The sequence below is a fragment of the Budorcas taxicolor genome, chromosome 18 (genome assembly GCF_023091745.1).
Source record: "Budorcas taxicolor isolate Tak-1 chromosome 18, Takin1.1, whole genome shotgun sequence".
Lineage (NCBI taxonomy): Eukaryota > Metazoa > Chordata > Mammalia > Artiodactyla > Bovidae > Budorcas > Budorcas taxicolor.
Window position 1 is genome coordinate 3330182 of NC_068927.1, and position 24744 is coordinate 3354925.

At 47.5% G+C, this 24744-nt stretch overlaps 1 protein-coding gene and 1 non-coding gene across 2 annotated transcripts in view; both read right to left on the reverse strand.

The window, feature by feature from the left end:
* IL34 (interleukin 34) overlaps positions 1–24008 on the reverse strand; it is a 60095-nt gene extending 36087 nt beyond the window's left edge. The window contains exons 1-2 of the mRNA XM_052656237.1: positions 23874–24008; positions 7320–7391 (exon numbers count right to left, since the gene is read on the reverse strand). The gene's annotated coding sequence lies outside the window, so the exon portion shown is untranslated. The remainder of the gene's footprint in view (positions 1–7319; positions 7392–23873) is intronic.
* On the reverse strand, positions 10096–10202 carry LOC128064260 (U6 spliceosomal RNA). Its single transcript, XR_008200976.1, has one exon. It is a non-coding gene; the product is annotated as a U6 spliceosomal RNA (small nuclear RNA).
* Positions 24009–24744: the final 736 nt, after the last annotated feature.

Below are 24744 nucleotides of genomic sequence, written 5' to 3' on the forward strand. Positions count from 1 at the left end.
AACAAAATATTTAAATGGCCAACAAACTCATATTTTAAAGTGCTTAACATGACTGAGCAACTGAGCACACACACAACCTCATTGCTACTTCAGAAAATTAAATCCACACTAAATTATCACCAGAGTAAGTAAAATCCAGAAGACCAACAAAATCAAGTGTTGCAGGAACTCAAAATAACTGGAATTCTCAGACACTACTGGAAGGAGGGCAAATGGTTACATATCTATTTGGAAAACTTTTTGGCAGTATTTTCTGAAGTTGAACACGTGCATACCCCATGCACAAGTTCTCATAAGCAAATACCCAACAGAACTATATATATATACACACACATACATGCACAGACACCAAAAGCAGTATGTTACAATATTCAAGGCAACATTATTCATGATAGCCAAAAACTGGGAAACAACTTAAATGTCCATCAGCAGGAGAACAGATTTTAAAAACTCACAAATTGAGCAAAAGAAGCCAAATACAAAAGAATCCATTTATATAAATTTAAAAAAAAAACCATCAAAACCAAATGCATGACCTAAGAAATGAGAATGATAACTACCTTCTGTAAGAGGGTGAGGCAGTAACTGCTTGGAGGCCAGAGCAGGGCTTCTCCATGCCGGTACCGCTCTAGCATGGTTCGCTTTACTGCGTGAGAATTCATCAAGGCGCACACTTAGAATCGGTCCCCTTTTCTGCATGTGTGTTATACTTCAGTTTTTATTAAAGCAAATCCAGTAAAAACACCAACACATGGGAATGTAATTATATGACAGATTTTAAAGTTCAAATAGAAAAATGAATAAGAACAGCCTGAAAGAGATCTAAAAATAAGGGAGCAGCCCTTCAATATACTAAAAGATATTTTTAAATATTATAAACCATGGCAAGCAAAATAGTGTGAACATGAGTGAACATGAATAGCCAAAGAAACCAATGAAAAAGAGTAGCAAGTTCTGAAATAGACTTACATAACATATGAGAAAATAAGCTTATGATAAACAGTTCCTGATTAAAATAGCTCTCCATTCAGCAGAAAAGAGATAGCCATCTGAAAAACAAAAGTTGATTTGTACCTCACAGCATACATCAAAATAAATTCCATATGGATCAAAATTTGAATGCAAAATCATAGAAGAAAATAAAGAACATGCTATCTTGAAGCGGGGAAGACCTCTGTACCTATGATTCAACACCGAGAAGCCACAAAAGAAATGACTGATAAATCTGACTGCAAAAAATGAAAATATGTGTAAACAGAACCAAAAAACCATCAATAAAAGAGAGACAGTAAACTCGACACAACTTTTATCAAACGCAAAAGGCCATCCTTCCTTAATAGATAATCAGTTCCTAGAAACAAAAAGGCAACGATCCAATTTTTAAAACAAGCAAAGAGTATTAACAGTCACAGAAAAAGAAATAGAAATGGCCTGTAAACATATTCTAGGTTAATAAAGACTCAAATGAGTCACTGCTTTTCACCTATCAGATTGGTAAAACTCCAGCGATCTGACAGCTTAACAAGCTGGCGAAGATGTGAGAAAACAGTAGCTTCTCATCCAAAGCTGGTCGAGGTGCAAACTGGGACCAACTTAAGGAGAGCAAGTTGGCAGTAGCTCTTGGAACTACAAATACAGACACCTAGCAACCTCGTTTCTGGGAATTTATCCTGCATATAGAATAAGCACTGGCAAAATGCCACATATACAGCAGTGTCTGTGATAGCAGAATGGAAACTGCTATCATACAACAGAACTGCATAATATATTCAGTGAAACAAGCACGGCTCAGAACAGTACCGTGCATTCTATTTCGTAAATTGCGTTGGCAGAGGTGACAGAGCATTACACAGACATAGACACGGATGCTGTTTCACAGCTAATATATGCTATATATAACACACTTATACATATCTATGTACGTTTATACTTGCATAAAGAAATGCTGTATTAGAATAATACACATAAAAGCATCCAAGAGCAGCAGCTCAGAACCTCTTCAAGATGGTGTATCCTTAAGAGAAGATGCTTGTTAACCGATTTGATGGACTTTTTGTCAGGATGATAAAGTGAACTGGGGAAATACATATACTGCAAGGCCAGAGATTTGGGGGGTCATGGGGTAGCCTTCTACCAGGAGATTCCAGAGCTTTGTAGAGGATCAGCATTAATTAGGTTAAATCCAATAAACTAAAAACAGTTCTCTAGGGGAGGAGGATACTGGGTGGCTATGGAACAAGAGTGATAGAAAACCTTTGACTATAGTCCTTTATTATGGAAAAGGCAATGGCAAGCCACTACAGTACTCTTGCCTAGAAAATCCCAGGGACGGAGGAGCGTCTTCACTTTCACTTTTCACTTTCACTCACTGGAGAAGGAAATGGCAACCCACTCCAGTGTTCTTGCCTGGAGAATCCCAGGGACGAGGGAGCCTGGTAGGCTGCTGTCTATGGGGTCGCACAGAGTAGGACACAACTGAAGTGACTTAGCTGCAGCAGCAGCAGTCCTTTATTATACGATGTTTAAACCATGAGAATGTATTACTATTCAAAACAAGAAACAAGAAAAAAAGAGCTGCAGTTCACGAGCTTCAAAAACTTGATCAAGACCCACAAAATCTTTTCCAGCTCATGTTCCAAGAGCATCTATCTGGTGGCAGGGGTGAGGGCTGTGGGAGGGAGGCTCAAGAGGGAGGGGATATATGTATTATATATAGCTGATTCACTTTGTTGTACAGCAGAAACTAACACAACATTGTAAACAACTATACTCCAATAAGAAAACATCCTCTGTCATTTATCAACAGGTAATGTTCAATATTCACGAGGAGTTTTATTACCATGTAATAGCTAACTCACATTGCCAGAAACATCTTGTGTCAATAATGCTATTGAAAAACATCGTGAGATAGAAAGATCTTGGGCAACTCACTTAACCTCCCTTAAACTTCAGTTTTCTCTTTGCCAAAGCAAAGCTAAAGACCCAGAAATGCTGTGGAGTACGGGTATGTGAGTGTTTCCAGAACCACAAACTGGCACCAAACAAGCCCTGCATGTACAACAGCTATGGAGAGGGGCATGGTGGCCCACTCCAGGGTTCTCGCCTGGAGAATCCCACGGACAGAGGAGTCTGGTGACTGCAGTCCATGGGGTCGCAGAGAGTCACACGACTGAAGCAACTTAGCACATACACATACAACAGCCAGACCTCTGCTAGAATCAATGTGACCTGAGGAAGGGTGCTTATCAAAGGTCAGTGTGCCTAACAATCACCTGGAGAGGCTGTTAAAACACAGGCTCCTGGGCCCCACCCTGAGATGTCGTTCAGTAGGTCTGGGGCCCATGTACTAGCATTTCTAGCAAGCTCGGGTAATGCTGATATGCTAGTTTAAGGACCACATTTGAGTGGTCTGTTTCAGAGCAGGGCTCTTCAAACTGAGATGTGTAAACAAATGACCTGGGAACCTTCTTAAAATACAGATTTCTAAGATCTAGGGTGAGACCCAGGACTCAGCATTTCTTTTTTTTTTTCTTTTCTGGCCATACCGTGTGGCTTGCAGGATCGTGGTTTCCCAACCAGAAATTCTCCCAGACCAGTGAAAGCATGGAGTCTTAACCACTGAGCAACCAGGAAATTCCCAGGACTCTGCATTTCTTTTTTTTTTTTTTTTTTTGGTGGGGTAGGGGGGCATGCCATGAAGCTTACGGGATCTTACTTTCCCATCCAGGGGTTGAATCCAGGCCCTTGCTAGTGAAAGCACAGAGTCCTAACCGCTGGACTGGCAGGGAATTCCCAGGACTCTGCATTTCTAACAAGCTCCCAGGCGTTGTAAATGCTCCTGGTCTGCAGACTAGACTTTGAGGACCAAGACCATGGACTATCCAGCTCTATTTGTTTAGACAAGGAAACTGTATGGGAAAAAGTAAATGACTTACCCAAGACCACTTGGACAGAAAAGTGAAACTCTGCCATGGGGGCTGCCATCCCAGACCTATATCACAAGCCTGCCTCAGCCAGCAATTGACACCAGCCCTTTAGAAAATGGTATGGAAATTTACTACATCATACACAGCCCTCTATGCTTCTGAGAAACCACTCACTTGCCAGGGAGCTTAGCTCAAATCACCAGTCTGTTCTTTTCCAAAATGCACTTTTGGCCAAATTATTTCTTTAGCTGAGTCACCTTCTCCTCCATCGACTCAAACCTTTGAGAGGCCTTGCAATTGAAACCTGAGGAAGCCACAGGGTGCTTCTCAACATGTGTGGTCTGACTGTGGGGAGAAGAGGGTGAGGCAAAGCAGAAATGGGGTGGGGAAGTTGATCCTTGGGAAAGCCGAGGAATTTCCTGATATATGGCTCCCTTATGACCTCAAATGGAGAAGGGAATGGCAATCCACTCCACTGTTTTTGCCTGGAGAACTCCACGGACAGAGAAGCCTGGTGGGCTATAGTCCATGGGGTCGCAAAGAGTCAGGCGCGACTGAGCAACTAACACACACACACACACATATGACCTCAAATGGACTTCCCTAGTGAAGCGTCTGCCTACAATGTGGGAGACCCAGGTTCAATCCCTGGGTTGGGAAGATCTCCTGGAGCAGGAAATGGCAACCCACTCCAGTATTCTTGCCTGGAAAATCCCATGGACGGAGGCGCCTAGTAGGCTACAGTCCATGGAGTTGCAGAGTCGGACACTTTCACTTTCACTTATGACCTCAAACCCAACAGAACTGGGCTAAGGAGAAGAGTTATGACCAACCTAGACAGCATATTAAAAACCAGAGACATTATTTTGCTAACAAAAGCCCATCTAGTCAAAGCTATGGTTTTTCCAGTAGTCATGTATGGATGTGAGAATTGGACTATTAAAGAAAGCTGAGCACCAAAGAATTGATGCTTTTGAACTGTGGTGCTGAAGACTCTTGAGAGTCCCTCGGATTGCAAGGAGATCCAAGTAGTCCATCCTAAAGGAAATCAGTCCTGAATATTCATTGGAAGGAATGATGCTGAATCTGAAGCTCCAATACTTTGGCCACCTGATGTGAATCTCAATTTCTAGTCCAAAAAACACATGGTCCCTGGTGGCTTAAGTTTGGTTTCCCCAGAAGGAGAACCTGAGACAGGGGTTCAGTTGTACATGAGTTTTTGAGGGCAAGCTTTCCAGAGAAACCTTCAGGTGAAGGAGCAAGGGGAGAGGATAGGGAAGGGCATGTTGTGGAGGTCTAGAGCATTTTCACATGACATCAGAGTCCTCCCAGCCTAGGGCAAGAAGGCTGGGCTTTCATACCCTTTGCCAGGGGATATGACCCCATCAAGTAGCTCTGGCAAGGTGGCTTAGGGAACATCATGAGGTCTACTGTCCGCGGCAGTTCAGGAGTAGAAATAACAGTGGCTAAAGGCAACCTGATGGGCGCCAATACTTCCAGTTCTGAGAGACTCTCAAATATTTTTCCAAACAAGAGGCCCTCTGAATCACAAAAGACAGAAGGTAAGAAAAGAATACAAGGATTTTTTTCATTTTCAGAAGAATCCTGGAGTCTGTACTTAGAGGAAGTGCTCACAGCTCCCTCCCCCTCCCCCACTGCAACGGGACCCCTCCCCTAGCCCCACCAGTTAGTCATCAGACTGACCCCTCCTTAAGGACTTTGTCTGTTCCCTCTGCCTAGAATGCCCCACCCCAGAATTCTGCCCAGCTGACTCCTTTATGTCAACTGAAATATCACAGGTACATCAAGTGCACAGCACTGTACACTTCTCTGACCAGCCCAGGTCATTCCCTGTCGCACTCTCTGTGGCACTTCTGCAGGTCACTGGTCTCTGCCATCATTTTAGCTGTGTTCACATGGGTGTTATCTTGTAATCATAAGAATGAGTGTTGTTCTGACCCCATCACTGCGTCCCCAGAGCCTAATGGACCTAGAAGACAGTAACATCTGACGAAGCACATCTGCGTGAGTAGGGCATTTGGGTCAGAGGCTGAAATGCCAATAGAGAAGGAGAACTAGGTCAGCTAAACACTCAGCCTAAGAAGCTGGAGGAAAAGCCCAGCCCAAGGCCAAGATGCGGAAGGAGAGAATCCACCAAGAGCTTCCTTGGCTACTCAATTCCTTTATCCTCTCCCAGTTCCCTCAACGTGGGACCAGAGTTAGCACCAGCCCTGGGGAGATCCTTCCCCTCTTAGACAGGCACAAACCTCCCAAATGACCAAGGGAATCTGGATTCCAGTTCTAGCTCTGAGCCTCCCCCTTTCTGCTGGTACTTGGGTGGGGCACTAGGATCATGCCAGTCTGGCAGCGGTGCTGAGAGTGCCACTCCATGGCACAGCATCACTCAAGCGCACAGCACTGCACACTTAAACCAGGCCAGGGTACCCTCCTGCCCCTGGCTGCCTCTGTGGCTCCTCCAGCTCCAGGGCAGGCTCCATCGCAGCCACCCCGGCTCTGGGTGCCTGAGACGCCTGCACATTACCCAGCTTTTCCCATGTGCCAGGAACTGTGCCAGGAACTGTGCCAGGTGCTTGCTCATCCGTTTGCCTGATGACACTGAATTGTCATCAGTGCCCACATCTCATAAAAATGTTATCTCCATTTTCTAAGTGAGGAGATTAAGGCTGAGAGTCGACCACTGGCGGCAGGACACAGCTGATGCGTGAGGGGCATTAGCTTGGAACATCGTCCATTGGCCACTTTTATCCGATATTTAAGTGGTCTGTCACCATGGGCTCACTGAAGAGAGCAGCCCTGGGAGGAAGCACCATTACCTTCATTTCACGGAGAAGGGAACTGCCAAGGAGCTCGCGGCCTGCTAGGTCGTTTCTACCACACTCGGGAATGCAGACTGGCCTCCTGGGTCTGGTCCCTGCGCTCTGGCTGCCCAGCCGTCACCGGCTCCGTTTTACAGAGGCCGAGAGAGAGGCAAGTGCGGTGCGGAAGATCCGGCAAAGAGGCTGCGAGCGGGGACCGCCCAAGCCGCGCGCGCGCACGCACACCCCGTGGGGAGCTGCCGATGGCGCTGCGCCCCTGACTGGGCCCTGGCTCTCCTGGGGCGGCTCCTCTGCGGTGGCAGGTGCAGGCAGCTATGTCTGACGTTCGGGTTCTCCCCGCCCTTGCCCTTTGCCCCCTCCCTCCCTCTCCCCATGACTGAGCACAGAACCTGGTCTCCTTGAGGGACAAGGCCCCTGATTCTCCAGAGGCACGTCCTACTCTAATCTCACAGGCAGTACCAGGAATGAAGGGTTGCTTTCACATTTGAAAATCAAGCGTTGTGAATTCCGCCCCCACCACCATTAGCAAACTTAACAAAGAAAAACCAATGATTACCTTAGCAGATGCAGTAGTTTCTGTTCCTCTGACAAAATCCACCGTTCCACTCCCAGCAAATCTCTCAGCAAACTATGAAGAGAAGGGAATTTTCTCAAGCTGCAAAAGGCCGTCTGTGAGAAACTTATATGATGAACGACTGAATGCTCTGTCCCTAAAACTGAGAACAAGATGAGTTAATAAAAGAGCTCAGCAAGGTTGCAGGACACAAGTGAAGTGAAGTGAAGCCCCCTCAGTCGTGTCCGACTCTTTGTGACCCCATGGATATTCAGTCCATGGAATTCTCCAGGCCAGAATACTGGAGTGGGTAGCTGTTCCCTCCTCCAGGGGATCTTCCCAACCCAGGGATCGAACCCAGGTCTCTGGCATTGCAAGAGGATTCTTTACCAGCTGAGCCACCAGGGAAGCCTGCAGGACACAGTCTACATACAAAAATCCACTGAATTTCTATTTACGAGCACCAAAAGCTAGAAACAATCTCAATGTTCATCAGCAGGTGAACGGATGAACAATTATGGTAGATCATACAATGGAATACTACTCAGCTTTGAGAAGAATGAACTACTGCGGCACCCAACAGCATGAATGACTGAATCTCAAATCAATTATGCTGAAAGAAACCAAACCACCCAGAAGAAAGAGGATGAACTGTGTCATTCCATGTACTTAAAACTCAAGAAAATCCAATAATCTACAGGGACAGAAAGCAGACAGTAGTTTTTGGGGGAGAGAGGAATTTAAAAGGGCACAAGGAAATTTAGGCAGTGACTGGTATAGGCATTATTTGGCTTACTGCATGCATGATCAAGAAGTAGGGAAAACCATTAGGCTGTTCAGTGAAATAGTTGCTCTGACTCTGTGTGACCCCACGGACTGTAGCCTGCCAGGCTCCTTTGTCCGTGTAGTTCTCCAGTCAAGAATACTAGAGTGGGTTGCCATTCCCTTCACCAGGAAATCTTTCTGACCCAGGGATCAAACATGGTCTTCTGGATTGCAGATGAATTCTCTACCGTCTGAGCCACCAGGGAAGAACTGGGTCATTCAGGTATGACCTAAATCAAATCCCTTATGATTATACAGTGGAGGTGACAAACAGATTCAAGGGATTAGATCTGGTAGACAGAGCGCCTGAAGAATTATGGACGGAGGTTTGTAACATTGTACAGAGACAGTAACCAAAACCATCTCAAAGAAAAAGAAATGCAAGAAGGCAAAATGGTCGTCTGAGGAGGCTTTACAAACAGCTGAGGAAAGAAGAGAAGTGAGGGAGAAAGGGAAAGATATACCCAACTGAATGCAGAATTCCAGAGAATAGCAAGGAGAGATAAGAAGACCGTCTTAAATGAAGAGTGCAAAGAAATAGAGAAAAACAACAGAACACAAAGGACTAGAGACCTCTTTAAGAAAACTGGAGATATCAGGGAACATTTCATTCAAGGATAGGCATAATAAAGGACAGAAACAGTAAGGACCTAACAGAAGCAGAAGAGATTAAGAAGAGGTGGCAAGAATACACAGAAGAGATCCACAAAAGTAGTCTTAATGACCTGGATAGTCAGGATGGTGTGGTCACTCACTTAGAGCCAGACATCCTGGAGTGTGAAGTCCAGTGGGGCTTAAGAAGCATCACTATGAACAAAGCTAGTGGAGGTGATGGAATTCCAGCTGAGCTATTTCAAATCCTAAAAGATGATGCTGTTAAAGTGCTGCACTCAACATGCCAGCAAATTTGGAAAACTCAGCAGTGGCCACAGGACTGGAAAACGTCAGTTTTCATACGAATCCCAAAGGGCAATGCCAAAAAATGTTCAAACTTACCGTACAATTGCGCTCATTTCACAAGCTACTAAAGGTTATGCTCAAAATCCTTCAAGCTAGGGCTTCAGCAGTACATGAACAGAGAATTTCCAGATGTACAAGCTGGGTTTAGAAAAGGCAGAGGAACCAGAGATCAAATGGCTAACATGCGTTGGATCACAGAGAAAGTAAGGGGATTCCAGAAAAACATCTACTTCTGCTTCACTGACTATGCTAAAGCCTTTGCTGTGTGGATCACAACAAACTGGAAAATTCTGAAAGAGATGAGAATATACCAGACCACCCTACCCGTCTCCTGAGAAACCTGTATGCAGGTCAAGAAGCAACAGTTAGACTCAGACATGGAACAACTGTTCAAAATTAGGAAAGGAGTACGTCAAGGCTATATATTGTCACCCTGCTTATTTAACTTATATGCAGAGTACATCATGCAAAATGCCAGGCTAGACAAATCATAAGCTGGAATCAAGATTGCCAGGAGAAACATCAACAACCTCAGATATGCAGATGATACCACTCTAATGGCAGAAAGTGATGAGGAACTAAAGAGCCTCTTGATGAGGGTGAGAGAGGAGAGTGAAAAAGCTGGCTGCATGCAACTCAGCATTCAAAAAACTAAGATCATGGCATCCAGTCCCATCAATTCAGGGCAAATTGAATGGAAAAAAGTGGAAACAGTGACAGATTTTATTTTCTTGCACTCCAAAATCACTGTGGACAGTGACTGCAGCCATGAAATTAAAGGACGCTTGCTGCTTGGAAGGAAAGCTATGTCTAGGTTTGACAAACCTAGACAGCGTATTAAAAAGCATAGATATCACTTTGTTGACAAAGGTCTGTAGAGTCAAAGCTATGGTTTTTCCAGCAGTCATGTACAGATGTTGAGAGTTGGACCATAAAGAAGCTGAACACCAAAGAATTGATGCTTTTGAACTGTGGTGCTGAAGAAGACTTTTTTTTTCATATGGATCACTTCATGAATTTGCATATCATCCTCACACAGGGGCCATGCTAATCTTCTCTGCACTGTTCCAATTTTAGTATATGTGCTGCTGAAGTGAGCAAGAAGACTCTTGAGAGTCCCTTGGACTGCAAGGAGATCAAACCAGTTAGTCCTAAAGGAAATCAACCCTGTATTTTCATTGGAAGGACTGATGCTGAATCTTAACACTTTGGCCACCTGATGCAAAAAGCCAACTCATTGGAAAAGATCCTAATGCTGGGAAAGACTGAAGGCAAAAGAGGAAGTGGGAGGCAGAGAACGAGATAGTTAGATACCATCACTGACTCAATGAACATGGATCTGAGCAAACTCCAGGAGACAGTGAAGGACTGGGGGGGCTGGCGTGCTGCAGTCCGTGGGTTTGCAAATAGTGGGACACAACTTAGTGACCAAATAACAACAAGTGCATAATAAAATTTAGCAAGTCGTGCACTTTTGTGCAGTTTATTGCATGTCAATTTTACCATAATAAACTCATTCTTTAAAAATTTCATATATATTGAAGGATGTAGAACAGGCAAAATCTAGAGCTAGAAAGTATAATAGAGGTTACCAGGGGATGGAGAGAGGGAGAAAGGAAGAATTGTTTAATGTGTACAGAGTTTCTGTGTGAGATAATGAAAAAGTTCTGTAAATAGTGATAATGGTTATGCAACATTGTAAATGTGCTTAATATCAATGAGCTGCACACTTAAAAATGTTTAAAATGGTAGTTTTTAGGGATGCCCTGAGAGTCCAGTAGTTAAGACTTTGACTTCCAATTCGGGATTGGGAGGAGGGGATACTAAAATCCTACAGGCCAGAAACCAGAACATAAACAACAGAGGCAATACTGTGACAAATTCCATAAAGACTTTAAAAATGATCCACATTAAAAAAAAAAACTCTTTTAAAAAATGGTACATTTTATGGTGTGCGTGTGTGTCTACTAGTTGCTCGGTCATGTCTGACTCTCTGTGACCCCATGGATTGTATAGCCCATCAGGCCCCTCTGTCCATGATTTCTCCAGATAAGAATACTGGAGTGGGAAGCCACTCCCTTCTCTAGGGGATCTACCTGGGTCTCCTGCCTTGCAAGTAGATTCTTAACCATCTGAGCCACCAAGGAAGCCCTATGTTATGTATGTTTTACCACAATTTTAAAAAAGCAAAAACTAGACAAATATTGCACATGTGCATTTTCGGAGAAAGAGGAGGGTTGTCTGCTTTTCTCAGCCTAAGGCAGAGAAAAGACAACTGTCTCCTCTCTCAGGACAAGACTCTCATGATCCTTTCTTTGCTCCATGGAGCCAGGATCACCAAGGGGTCAGGCTCTCATGCCTGGAGTCCACCCCTCCCCTCACATGATGATTGACTAGCCTCAATGCCTTTGCACTTGCTGTCCCCTGAGCATAAAGCCCTTTCCCCATGCCCTGCCAGCCCAATTCTCTCTCCTCCCATTTCCCCTTCCCCTCACCCACACCCTCCCAGACACTTTCGCATGCTGCCCTGGACCCACAGAAGATCCAGTTTGCTCCAGCTGCTCTGTATGCCTTCCATCCCCACCCCCTAACACGTGCACCCCACCCCCACAGTGTCCCTCTCCTTTGACCTGATCACAGGGTCCTGAGTCAGGTGGGAGGTCACTGTCTCTGTTCTAGCTGGGAGGTCCTCAAAGTCTCAAACTTCTTCTAACTCGGTCTCCTAACTTCTCAATCCTGGTTAGGCGCAGCACAGCCAATCAGCTGCCAGGAGAGGCTGAGCCAGTCCCTTCTTTACCAATTCAGGAATGTCCCTAGTGGAGAACAATGGAGAAAACAGAAATCTGGGTGAACAGAGCAGCTTTGTTTTTCATTTTTTGGCTCATCACAGAGGATGGACTGTGGGGACTCGGGCAGGCTGAGCATGGTGCCAGGGAGCCTGGCTTTGGCTTCTCCTTACTAATTTGGGACCTAGAGAGCAAATCAGTTCCTTTCCATAGGCCTCACTTCACCCATCTGAAAAATGGAGTTTGAGAAACTCCTGTTTGAACTGAGTCAGGAAGGAGTGGTGGAAGGGAAATGGGGGTATTTGCAGAGGTCCCCGCTATGGGGAGTGTATTGGTCACACAAGGCCCAACTTCCCGCAAAGGTTTGGCCTCACACTTGTTGAGTTTGGGTTCAAGCCCTGCTCTAATAAGACCATTGGCAGGAACACAGGCCCTGGCGCACAGGCTCTGTTCTGGCTCGTCATCAAACTTGCTTTGTTACACCTTCCAAGGGCAATGGGGCCTGTGTTTCATAATAGCTATCATAGCTGTAGTTAAACAACTAGGCATTAGTAGTTTTGAATCTCCCACCCCTCTGGGACATAAGCCCCACTGAATTCCTAGCTCAGTGCCTACCATGAGGAGAATTCAATCACCATGTTAATTAATTAATTCAGAGAGACCCGCAAGGGAGGCCTGGTTTGTCTTTGTAACAGGCATCAGCATCGCAGCTAAGGTAGAATCAGAGGCAGTCCCCTGTTCCCAAGCCACTTGGAACCGAGAGGTCGGGGGCCAGGAGGAATCATCACACACATCACACACATCAGTCTGACCCAGGGCCCTCCCTGGTTCCACCACGACCCCTACTCTTGCCCACGCCCCCTGAAACTTGGAGGGGTCAGAGTTAAATTCTGCTCTACGTGCGTTCCTGACCCAAGCCTCTCCCACGTGCCGGGGACTGGCACACGAAGACAAAAAGCTGCAAGCCCAGCGGGCGGGGAGGCCAGATCACAGAGCAGGCGGCCAAGGGGTAAGGAGGCACGGAGGACGCGAGGCTGGGAGGGGCGGGCCTTCAAAACCGGCCTCACTGAGGAGAAGCTGCTCCAGGAAAGGGTGGTTCTTCGAGAGCTTCCAGAAACGTCTGTTTCCGGAGGCGGGGCCCACAGCTGCCAGGCGGGTCCCTCTCTCCAGGGCACAGAGGTGGGCACCCTCGGGTTCCACCCCCACCCCCACCTTTCCCTCAGCGCCCTCACACCCAAGCCGGCCTCGCGCCTAGGCAGAGGGAAGGCGGGAGCCGGCCGGAACCTGCAGCGCGTGCCCTTGGTGGTAGACTTCCCGCTTCCAACACCGTACGCGACGAAACGTCGGGGGCGGTGGCGTGTCCGGCCTGACGTCAGGTGCCCAGCTCCACGTCGGGTGCTCTGTCCTTCCCCCTGTGCCCTGGGTTTACGTCACGTGTCCGGCTCACGTCACGTGCCCTGGCTTTCTCAGGCGCCAAGGCTTTCCGTCAGGTGCCCTGCCTTTCCGTCACGGTCCCAGCTTTATGTCACGTGCCCTGGCTTTTCCTCACGTTCCCGGCTGTATGTCACGTGCCCTGCTTTTACATCAGTGTCTGGCTTTGCGTTAGTTGCTGACACCTGACTTTCCACATCTTTTCCGTGCTCACACCAAGACATGTGTATATATGTGTATATACACATAGAACGGACGTTTGCTTATTTGTGTAAGTAAAATAAGATCACCAGATCCATATAGCTTGCTTTCTTCTCCATTGGCACAGGGGGCATATCTGCAAGTCAACAGTCTAATTTTTTATCCCATGGAGGCAAGCACACACAATCAGATATCCTCTTTCATAAACAGGGTCAGAGCAGACAGAGTGAAGGCTGCACCAAAATCTTTTTATTATCCTCCCCTTTCTCCGTCTGCAGCCCTACACAAGCAACCCTGATGGGAAGCCCTGTACAGAAATTCACGGGCAAATACAAGTGTGGGGTTTGGGATCAAGTTTGGCTTTATTTGGAGTTACTTTGCCAAAAGGGGATCATATTAACACCCATCTCCATTTCTTACTTTTCTCACTCAAGAATAAAATCCTTAAGGGAAATCCCTCCAAATCTTTTTTTGCAGTTTTTTTTTGATTGTGGTAAAATATACATAGCATAAAATTTAGCATGCAGCTCAAGAGTGCTAAATATTTTCATGTTGTTGTGCAGTCTCCAGGACTCTCCATGTTGCAGAAGGGAAACTCTATATCCATTCAGCAACTCCCTTTCCTCCTGCCTCCTCCTCACTGGCCACATCCTGGCCTCCAGCATTCTACTTTCTTTCTCTATGAATTTTCCAGCCGGGAGTAGTTTTTATGATCACTTCCTGGCCTAGAGACCCTAGGATCACATGAGTAGTGTAAATTTAATCCCAAATCCAAAAGATGGCAGATGTGATTAAACATTTCTAAGAGGAGGCCTTCCTCTTCTCCAACCAGACCCAGTCCAGGTTAGAAAAGCTTCCTCCTCTGCCTTAGTGGTTGAATTTTTTCTGGCCTTACTTCACTTAAAAGAGGCTTAAACCCTTGAGAGTCTCAGCTGTATGTGGGGATCTCATTTCTACTTCCCTGCTTCTTGTAGGCTCAAAACTTTGGCCCTAGTCTCTATGGCTATTCCAGTCTACTTCCCTGGGTTATCCAGACCAGTGAAGAGCCCTCTGGGAAGGCAAAGCAGCCTTGCTCCCTCCCAACTTCCTTTACTGTCTTTCCCAGGGGCCGTCCATCCAGCTCAGCTGTGCATAAAAAAATGTGCTGATTATTTTGTATCCTGAATTTCTGGATCTTTTTTTAGTTTTCCTGAAAAACTATCAAATCTTACATCTCATTGAAAAGGAGCCTCACTTACACTTCTTTTTCCTTATGTTGGTTTTAGCTATAACCTTACATGGCCTTTTTCTTTATTTCTCTAATGAAACTCTGGTGATCAGCAGGCAACAGCCAGGTGCTCAGAGGAAACTAACAGAAAGAGGGAAAAGAGTCAGGGCTCCCAGTCAGCGCTGGGGATGGCCAGGGAGACCATGCTCCCTCTGCTTCAGGGGTGTTTGGGGCCCGTAAAATCTGTGTTGATAAAGTAGGCAGTGTCCGTGAGAAGTAGCTACCTCGGGCTGAAAGGGCTACCTCGGCTTGAATAAAAAGACAGAAGGACAATGATTATCAGCAGCAACATAAGAAGAGCTGATGTGAATCACTTAATGTCATTTAATCTCCTTTCCACCACTGCGCATGCACATCAATACCAGAGTTAGAAATTCTCACCCTTTTTTTTTTTTTGGCTGTGCTTTGCGACTTGCAGGATCTTAGCTCCCTGACCAGGGACTGAACCTGCACCCTCAGCAGTGAAGAGTGCAGAGTTCTAACCACTGGACCTCCAGGGAATTCTCTCACCCTCACTTTAAAGATGAGGAAACCAAAGCTCAGAAAGTTTTACAAGCTACCAAAAATCACACGGCTAACAAATGGGACAGCAAGTATTAAATCTGAATATGTCTTACCCCAAAGCCCTTGCTGATAACTCCACATTAGAGGGCAGTCTGAAGGCAAAAGAAGACCACACTCTCCCACCCAGCAGCTTTATGCAGCTAGAACGTGACTGTGAAGCTAAGGGAGGCCCAACATATGAGATGAAGCCCAAAGAATCTGAAGCTGGAGGGGTAACCTACTGCTGCTGCTGCTGCTGCTAAGTCGCTTCAGTCGTGTCTGACTCTGTGCGACCCCGTAGATGGCAGCCCCGCAGGCTCACCTGTCCCTGGCATTCTCCAGGCAAGGACACTGGAGTGGGTTGCCATTTCCTTCTCCAATGCATGAAAGTGAAAAGTGAAAGTGAAGTCGCTCAGTCATGTCCGACTCTTAGCGACCCCATGGACTGCAGCCCACCAGGCTCCTCTGCCCATGGGATTTTCCAGGCAAGAGTACTGGAGTCAGGTGCCATTGCCTTCTCCTGAGCACCCTGCAACTTCAGAGAGGGATCCAGAGGTTGCCTCTGGGAATCAGCCTCTGAAATAGCATATGCACAGAGGATAGGAACATGAAAAGCAGGAATAGCTGAATCAACTCGGAGTGATTTGAAAAGCTTCTGGGCTCAACAGGGTACCCTCCCCTCCTTTTCTAGTATCCCCCACTGCTCCCAGCATCTGTCATCTCCCCCAGCATCCTCTCCACCCAGTTTCCCTTCATCTTTCCTAGACTCCCCTCATTTCTCCCAGAAGCTTTATCAGCAGATCCATTCCAGAAACACATTCTCACATCAACCAGGAACACCTCATCTCCTTAAGCCTAATGCACAACTGATTATCAAATGCACCAAAATTATATGTGACACTGAGAAAGAGGGAAAAAAACTGTCAGTTAAACTGTGATTTGCCGTTGATCCTGATTTCAGAGGAGATGTTAAAATGCAGGGAGTGGGAGAAAGGTGTGTTTTAGAATCAGTGGAATACGGTAACACTAAGGGCCTCATTGAGCATCTTGCTATCTTACCCGAGAGTTACAGACTATTGCCATATGCAGTGTCTTGCTGTTAACGGCTAGTAAGCAGGCAGTGTATGCCCAGAACCACCATAGGCTCTTGGGGATTCAGTTCTTTGCTCTTAGGGAAATCACAGGCTAGTTGGTGATCTTGGGAGGCAGGCCCAGAGAACATGTACAGAATGATTCAAGGCTAGTCTGTATGGTATGGACAGTAAATGTAATAAGTGCTTGAAAAAGGATGGATCAAATTCGGCCAAAGTGGTCCAAGTAGGCTTCATGGCGGGGAGAAGAGACTCAAGCCAGAGGATGAAGATGGAAAACGGGGACAAGAGACATTACTGAGGAGGGAGAAGTGGGGATAAAGTGAGCACGGAATGGAGATGAGGCTACAGGGCAAGTGCTTGGGACGGCAGAGAAGGTCCTTTGTCCAGAGATGAGGGGTCGCATCAGGGTGTCACAGGAGTGCACGCTGGACAGGCAGGACAACGCCAGACTACAGAAGGCCTTCAGTGCCATGCACCTCTCGGTGTGCCAGGCATCATGGAGTGAGCACAGGTTGTGAGCAGGGGAGTAACCTGGTGAACACACTCAGGGAACACTGTTGTGCAAGATGAGCTGGAGGCAGAAGCCAGGACAGCATCTGTCCCTCTAAGCCCCGTGATGAAGGAAGGTAACCTCCGAGAGGTCTTTCATGGAGGGTCACATGCCTGAAAGGGCCTGGGGAACAGTTCTTGCAGGAGGTCTAAGCCACACCTTGAGGGAAAGGACTCCCAGACCCTTTACGGAATCATTCCCACAGGGCCTGGGCCAACTGGGCATTTACCTGCTTTATTCCCAGGAGGTTCGGTTATATAAAGAACCATCCTCTACTCAGTAAAACTGGTACCATTTATTAGATGCAAGGGCTGAAGAACACATTGCCTATATTTGTACAGACTGTCAATCACCATATAAGTGGGTCTTACCTGGTGGTCCAGTGGCTCTGTGATCCTAATGCAGGGGGCCAGGGTTCGATCCCTGGCCAGGGAACTAGATCCCATGTACAATAACTAAGAGTTTGCATGCCGCAACTAAGATCCAGCACAGCCAAATAAATATATATTTTTTTAATCACCATATAGGGAATTCCCTGGTGGTCCACAGGTTGGGAATCCACCTGCCAATGCAGAAGACATGGGTCTGACCCCTGGTTTAGGAAGATCCCACTTGCCACAGAGCAACCAAGCCTGTGCGCTGCAACCACTGAGCTCATGTTCCCGGCAGACCTGCGAGCCTCAGCTAAGAGTCCCCCCTGCTTGCCGCAATCAGAGAAAGCCCACGCTCAGCAATGAAGACCCAGCAGAGCCAAAAACAAACAAACCTGTAAATGTGTAACGCCGAAGTGAACCCTAATGGAGACTATGAATTTTAGTAATGTATTCAGTCAGTTCAGTTCAGTTCAGTCGCTCAGTCATGTCCAACTCTTTGCGACCCCTTGAATCACAGCACGCCAGGCCTCCCTGTCCATCACCAACTCCCGGAGTTCACTCAGACTCACGTCCATCGAGTCGGTGATGCCATCCAGCCATCTCATTCTCTGTCGTCCCCTTCTCCTCCTGCCCCCAGTCCCTCCAATCCCTCCCAGTATAATAATAATGTGTTAATAATGATTCATCAACTGTACCAAGCTTATCACATTAATAACCCATACTATTAATGTGTGGCACTGTGTATCTGCGGTGGCGTGGCTATATGGAGTTCTCAAACACTTTCGCCTCAACTGGTGGCTCAGATGGTAAAGCGTCTGTCTACAATGTGAGAGGCCTGGGTTCGTTCCCTGGGTTGCGATGATTCCCTGGAGAAGGATATGGCAACCCACTCCAGTACTCTTGCCTTGAAAATCCCATGGACAGAGGAGCTTGGTGCATGCTACTATCCATGGGGTTGCAGAGAGTTGGGCACGACTGAGCGACTTCACTTTCTTTCTTTCTTTAAAAAAAAACACCAATTATTACTGAAAACTGAAGAAGTACACAGTGAAAATGATTCATCCAGTATTATGGGTTTTGCTGGCAGACAGCAGATAGTTTAAGTCCCAGATTCTAAACCAGCCTCAGCTTCCTCCTCTGGGGTTAACAGTCATGCATTATAGGCTCACAGGTTCCAGAACACTGTTGCTGATTAGGTTGCCTATGTGACTTCCGTGGACAGGGAGAAGAGGAGTCTTCTCTGGGCTGGGAGGCAGACCAGGGCAAGCAAGACCGGGAGGCACTTTCTGCAGAGATGTCATCCAAGAAAGGTTTCCCAGCTGCGGGAGGACACTGGAAAGTACCTGGCCCCAGCCCATCCTCTTCTGGGCTGGCTGGTCTGCTGGCCTCTGTGCCTAACCCGCTTCACTGGGGCCCAGGGCAGAGCCTCCAAGGAGGCCAGCAGGAGGGCTCCACAGCTTGACACCAGTGCAGGGCGGGGAAGGGGCCTGCAGAGCAAGGAGGACCAGAAGGGTCACCACCCTGCCCTGGTGTACCCCGTCCTCTGAGAGGCCCTGGGAAGCCCCAGATCACCTTCTTCATCCATGAAACAGCACTTCTTGGGCCCACTCCCAGGGTGGCAGTGAGGGGCCAGGAGGCACTAGGGGAGAAATCTTAAGGGTACGTTACACAGCCAAACAGCAAGTGGCACTGTTCCTACTGCTGTCAGATCAGCTATCAGTGTGACGCCTCCAAGACACCCAAGGGGAGAGAGAAAGACTCCTGATTTCTAAACACGGGAATTCACCTCTCCAAGTCTCAGTCACCTCATCTGTAATACGGGAAGATCCCGGGCTCTGTATGGATTGGGTGAGATAGTGCCCAGCTGGCATGGAGATGCCTTTATCTTTATTTAAAAAAACTTTTTTGGCCACGTGTGAAATCTTAGTTCCCCAACCAGGGATCGAAGACTGGTTGGGGAACCAGTCTGCAGCAGAAGCACGGACACTTAACCACTGGGCCCCAGGGAAGTCCAGAGATGTCTTTACATGGTAGCTGCCTGCACCTTCATAAGGTGTCAAGGCCAGCCCCACGAGCTGGGTCATTGTGTAGGGCCGCCGCCCCGGCCAGGGCTCCCTCTCTAACTCTGAGGACACAGGAGGCCGTTGTACTGCCGCTGTTAGGGATGGCATCTGTTGACTTGCGGGTGCTAAGCCTAGGAACTTGGACAAACTGAATCATGCAGACAAGGTCTTGGCACCCAAAGAGCTGCGTTGGAAAAAACACACTTGCAAAAGAAGACAGAATGAACTCACTCAACAGCTATGGGAAAGACTTGGAACCTTGAAGAGAGTTGTCAAGCCGGGTCCTGTTTACCAGAAGGTGAAGGGGGATGTTGAGTGACCAGGAGCTTAGCTCTCAATCCAGGCCAGTGTTGTCTGCCAAGGGTTAACCTTGAACCCTGGAGCCAAGCAGGTGGGGCCTGGCTCCGCAGAGAAACCAGATGGAGGGAGCGGGGCAGCTGCTAGATCCCTGCCTTGTGAGAGTGTCAGCACCCAGGGAGCAGGGAGCAGCCAGCTTGCGGAGGCAGAGGGCTGGCGCCAGGCTGCTTGGGTTCTAACTCCAGCTCTGTGGCCTACTGGCTGACCTTGGGCGGGAGACTTAAGCCTGGGAACTGGCAGCGGGGCCTCAGCTCCTAGCTGTAAAATGGAGACGATAGTAGCACCCACCATCTGGGCTTGTGGTGAGGATCTCAGATCAAGCCAGTTCAGCATTTAACACAGTCTGTACCCAGAATGGGAGCAGCTGTCATTACTGTTATTTAGGGGAAGGCTGGCAGCATGCCTTCCCCATGCCTGTCCCCTCCCTCTGACTTGGGTCACATCTTTACACAGGCCTGGACTGGATCACATCACAGGGGCACAGAGCCTAGGAAACCCTCTGGCCCTACCCTTGCCTCATGCAAGAGTCTCATCTGCAACTTGCTCAAACTCTCCTTACATGCCTGTACTAACGGGGAGCTCAGTACTCCATAAGACAGCCCATCCCACATTCAAACAGCTCTGATCACAAGTTTTCCAGGTGGATCTGAAATCTCCTCCCTTTCAAACTGTCCCTTAGTGGGAGTGATTTTTTTTCTTTTTTGCCAGGGACTTTCCAGTGTCTGGAAACTACTCGTCCCACAAATGCCAGGAGCCCTCTGGGCAGGACCTCAGTCATTCCTTCAGGAAGTCTCCCCTGAACCTCATCCTGAACATCTCATGCAGAACGGCACAGCCACTCCCCACAGGGACACATGAATCTTCTCCAGTGCTGGGTTTGTGAGGCAAAAAAGTCTTGGATGTGTCCAGAACCTGACATTAATAATAATTCAATTCACTTGCTTCATTCAATTCTTAATCCCTATGAGGCATATACTACCTATCCCCCCACACCAAGTTTTAAACAGTAGTGATATACACATAACAACACATCGTAGCCGTTTCTAACTGTCCATGTCAGTGGCATTAAGTACATTTACTTTGTTGTGCAACCATCACCACCATCTGTCTCTAGAAGTTTTTCATCTTCCAAAACTGAAACTCTAAACCCACTGAACGATAACTTCCCCATTCCTTCCTTCCCCCGGCTCCTGGCAACCACTATTCTACTCACTGCTTCTACGCATTTGGCTCCTCTTAGTTACCTCCCATACGTGCGATCATACAGAATCTGTCTTTCTTTGTCTAGCTTATTTCGCTTAATATCCTCAAGGTTCATCCACGTCATGGCATGCTCCAAATTCCCTTCCTTGAAGGGAACATTGAGGAGGCCTGTGGGTGATAAAGCTTGGATGTGGTGAGAGGATCCTGAGCCAGAACGTGGGCATTCTCATGCTACAAGAGACGAGAGGCACCCAGCAAGCTTGACGAGCAGGGCCTGGCCTTTCTGAGCAGCTGGCCACAGTAGCGAGTCCACATGTCTTTGGCCTTTTAGACTCATCGTCCTGACCTCAACCTTGCTCACTGTAGCTACATCCCCACTCATCGACCTCTGCACCCACTTAAGATGGCCCCAAACGGGAAGTCCTGGCTGGTTCTCCAGGCATGGCTATTGAGCCTTCCTAACTGAGATGCACAGACAGAACTCTCTTGGCAGCTGCTGGGAAGCTCCAGAGTACATTCCCAGGATGACCGCAACCCTATTCCAGGGTACACTACCCCTCAGTTGGGGGACACGGCTGTCAGAAAAAAGTGTGCGGGATAGTCAGAGCCCAGGAGCTCCAGGATTCTCACAGACTTAGAGGCCGCCATTCTCAGACTGCCGTGGAGCCTCTCTGGGTCACATGGACAGGCTGTCCACTTCGGACAGGATGCCTCTTCCTCCCAAGACCAAGGCTGGGTCCTGGACAGCTACCTTGGACAGACAGTGTTGCAGGGGTGGGGGGATGTGGCCTCCAGAGACACTTTGCAGACCCCCAGAAGGAAGGAGCTGGAAGAAATGAGTGCCTTAACTCTCACTGGAGGCCGGAGAGAAGACCCTGGCTCTGAAGATGGCAGAGCTGGACCAGAGCCCCAGAGCCCTGGGCCCTGACTTGCAAGCCAGGCTCCCCCACACCAGCTTAGCTTGTCCTCCTTCCTCCCCATCTCTGCCTCACAGATTATTCTTCCCTTTCAAGCGGGGTATGTTGCAGTGCCCAGGCAGCTGCTGTCTCCTCTGTCCCTTGGGACGGGCTGTACACCTGTACCAAGAGCAGGGAGCCCGTGTTATACACCTCTCCTGAACATCCAGCACCATGAATGATGAGTGTTTGTTGACTGACAATGAACATGAGTCTTCTGCCTATCTTTTATGTCTAATTCTGGTACTTTCCCAAAGGCTCTGGAACGTGGTCTTGACCTTCCATAGTAATGGGCCACTAAGTGCCAGCTGCTTGAGTTCTATAATTTCATGTAATTCTATAGCGCAGGTATTAACATTCCCATTTTACAGATGAGGACACTGACACTCAGAGGAGTCCATTGACCGGGAATTGGTATGGCCAGGATTAGAACCCAGCCTGGGAGCATTTCTCTGTGCCTCGATGTGGCCTCCCAGGGATCTACCAGGGTGGAGGACAAAGGTGGGTCGACAGGCTTTGGAGGAGCCCTCCACTCTGTCCAGTGATCCCTGAGACCTGTCCTCTGAGAAAGGTGGCTAAGAGATGGGACTGGTGGCATTCAGATCTGATGGCTGGTGGCCGAGAGTCTGAGTGACCTTCAGAAAGAGGCTGATTTGAACTGCTGGTTCCCCAGTGCCCAGTTCACCAGCCTTAGCACAGATTGGGGCAAAGTTAAACAAACAAAAAACATCTCTAACAGGAGGCTGAATTAGAAGGGGGTAAGAGGTCAAAAAGATGCCCCTGAGGTGACTGTCTCAATTCTGCCTTGTGTCTAAAACGGCCCAGAGGAAGCCCTGGGTTTGAAAGAGCCTTCCAGGGTGCTTATTACTCACCAACACTGTTTTACAAATACTCTCTCTGCCTATCCTGTACCGCTAAGGAGTTTTAAAGTCTATATTCTACATGTGAACTAATTGAAATTATTAGGTAAGGATTCAAGGTCAGGCAGCTATTCATATAAGCCCAGGCTCTCCTGCCTTCAAAGGCCAAGTCTTAACCACTGTACTAAACTGCCTCCAGCCCACTTCCTGAAAAATTTAGAGAAAACAAGTTCCCCACCCACTCCCTCATGCCATCACGGTCCTGAAAATCTTATGAATGAGCTGACCCCATGTGTAACATGAGCTGAGCTACAAAAATGTTCTTGCCCTTTATCCCAAGTATTTATTCTGGATGGAGAATAAAATCCAAGGAGAGATTAAAAGAAAAAAAATCTAAAAGAAGTTATTTCCACAGAGTTGTCCATAAAAGTCAAATTATTAATCACGAAACACCTGGAAGCAATCTAAACTTCACAACTAAGGGACAAAGGATGCATATCCTGGTGGACACCACACGGACTTAAAAATCAGTTAGTTGGTTTCAATGCAAAGTGCAAAAGCAGAACATTTCATTTTAATTTCAGAATACTGTTGCAACAAAACCATCTGAAGGAAGAAGGCTAACTTATGCCATTTTATTTTTTCCTTTCCTTTAGAGAATTTTAAGTCAATTTCTGATAAGGCAATTCATGTACATAACTCATGCACACAGTAATACATTAAGATCTAAAAACCAAAGCAATATCCGGTGGAAGAGCCCTCAGTAACCCATGACAACCATTTAAGAATGTGGGTTTGTTGATTTACAAAACTCAGAAGGGAATGCGAAGAGAAGTAACTTGCTTTATAGCTATTTGGATCTGCTTTTTTCCTGCAAAGCTGATGAAAGCAAAGTTTTAAAAAAGAAATGCAGAGCAGAGAATTCACACCATTTTTCTAAGACGTAATTCAGAGCTTCTTGCTGGGACTATTTTTCAAGTCTAGCTCAAATCCCTCTTGCTGTGATCTGTGAAGGAAGCAGCTAAGTTGGGTTTTGGACAAGTCAGGCAAAGAAAACCACGTGAGAGAAAATCAACCACTTTCTTACCTGTTCAAGTACCAAGATACAGTCTTCTAGGGCTTCGCTGGCAGCTTTAAGGGGCTTCAGGGCTTGGAACAGGTACCAAGGGCAGGGGGCAGTGGGTGCCAGGTGGGAAAGGCTGTGGCTTCCCCCAGCCCACAGTCCAGGCTTCCCGACTGATGGGAAGGGCGGGGAAAGCAGGCCACTGCAACTGATTCAGAAACTGGAGCCAGCAAGGGCGGGGCAGGGCCACGTGGCCCCAGCCTGCCTCGGAGAGTGGAGTAGGAGGGGGCCACAAGCCCAGAGGATCAGCCAGGAACTCTTCTGACCAAGTGCGCCAGGCAAGTTAACTGTGGAAGTCCCCAGACCAAGTCTTGGCTCCTAGGCAGGATGGGCTGTTTTAGGGGGCTATGCCAGTTCCTCTCCATAGCACATTTATTCCGACAAGAACCCTTCCACAAAACTTAACAAAACCGTTGTGATGTAGTACTGTCTGGACTGCACGTGTACACAGGGGAACAAACATCAGGGGAAGAAAAGGCCTTTGATAAATATCATCAGTGTTGAGGACCAATCAATACCTAGCCTACAGATGGAGACGTAAGCCCAGAGAGAGGAAGTATCTAAACCAAGATCACACAGCCAGAGGGCTTCCTTCTTTCCATGACTCCAGGCCTGTCCTGGTGTAATGCGTGGCGTGGCACAGTGTCTGTGGGAGTTCCTGGTGACACGATCTCCAAGGACAAGGAGCACTCTCACATTGCCTGGGTCAGAATGCGAGCTGAGAACGGTTCTGCCAGTAGTTCTGTGGCCACCAAAGGGGGAGCTCCATCTCTACCTAGTTTTCAGAGCAAGGTCTCATGTACTTAGACCATATTTGGAGTGCTTAGGGGTGGGC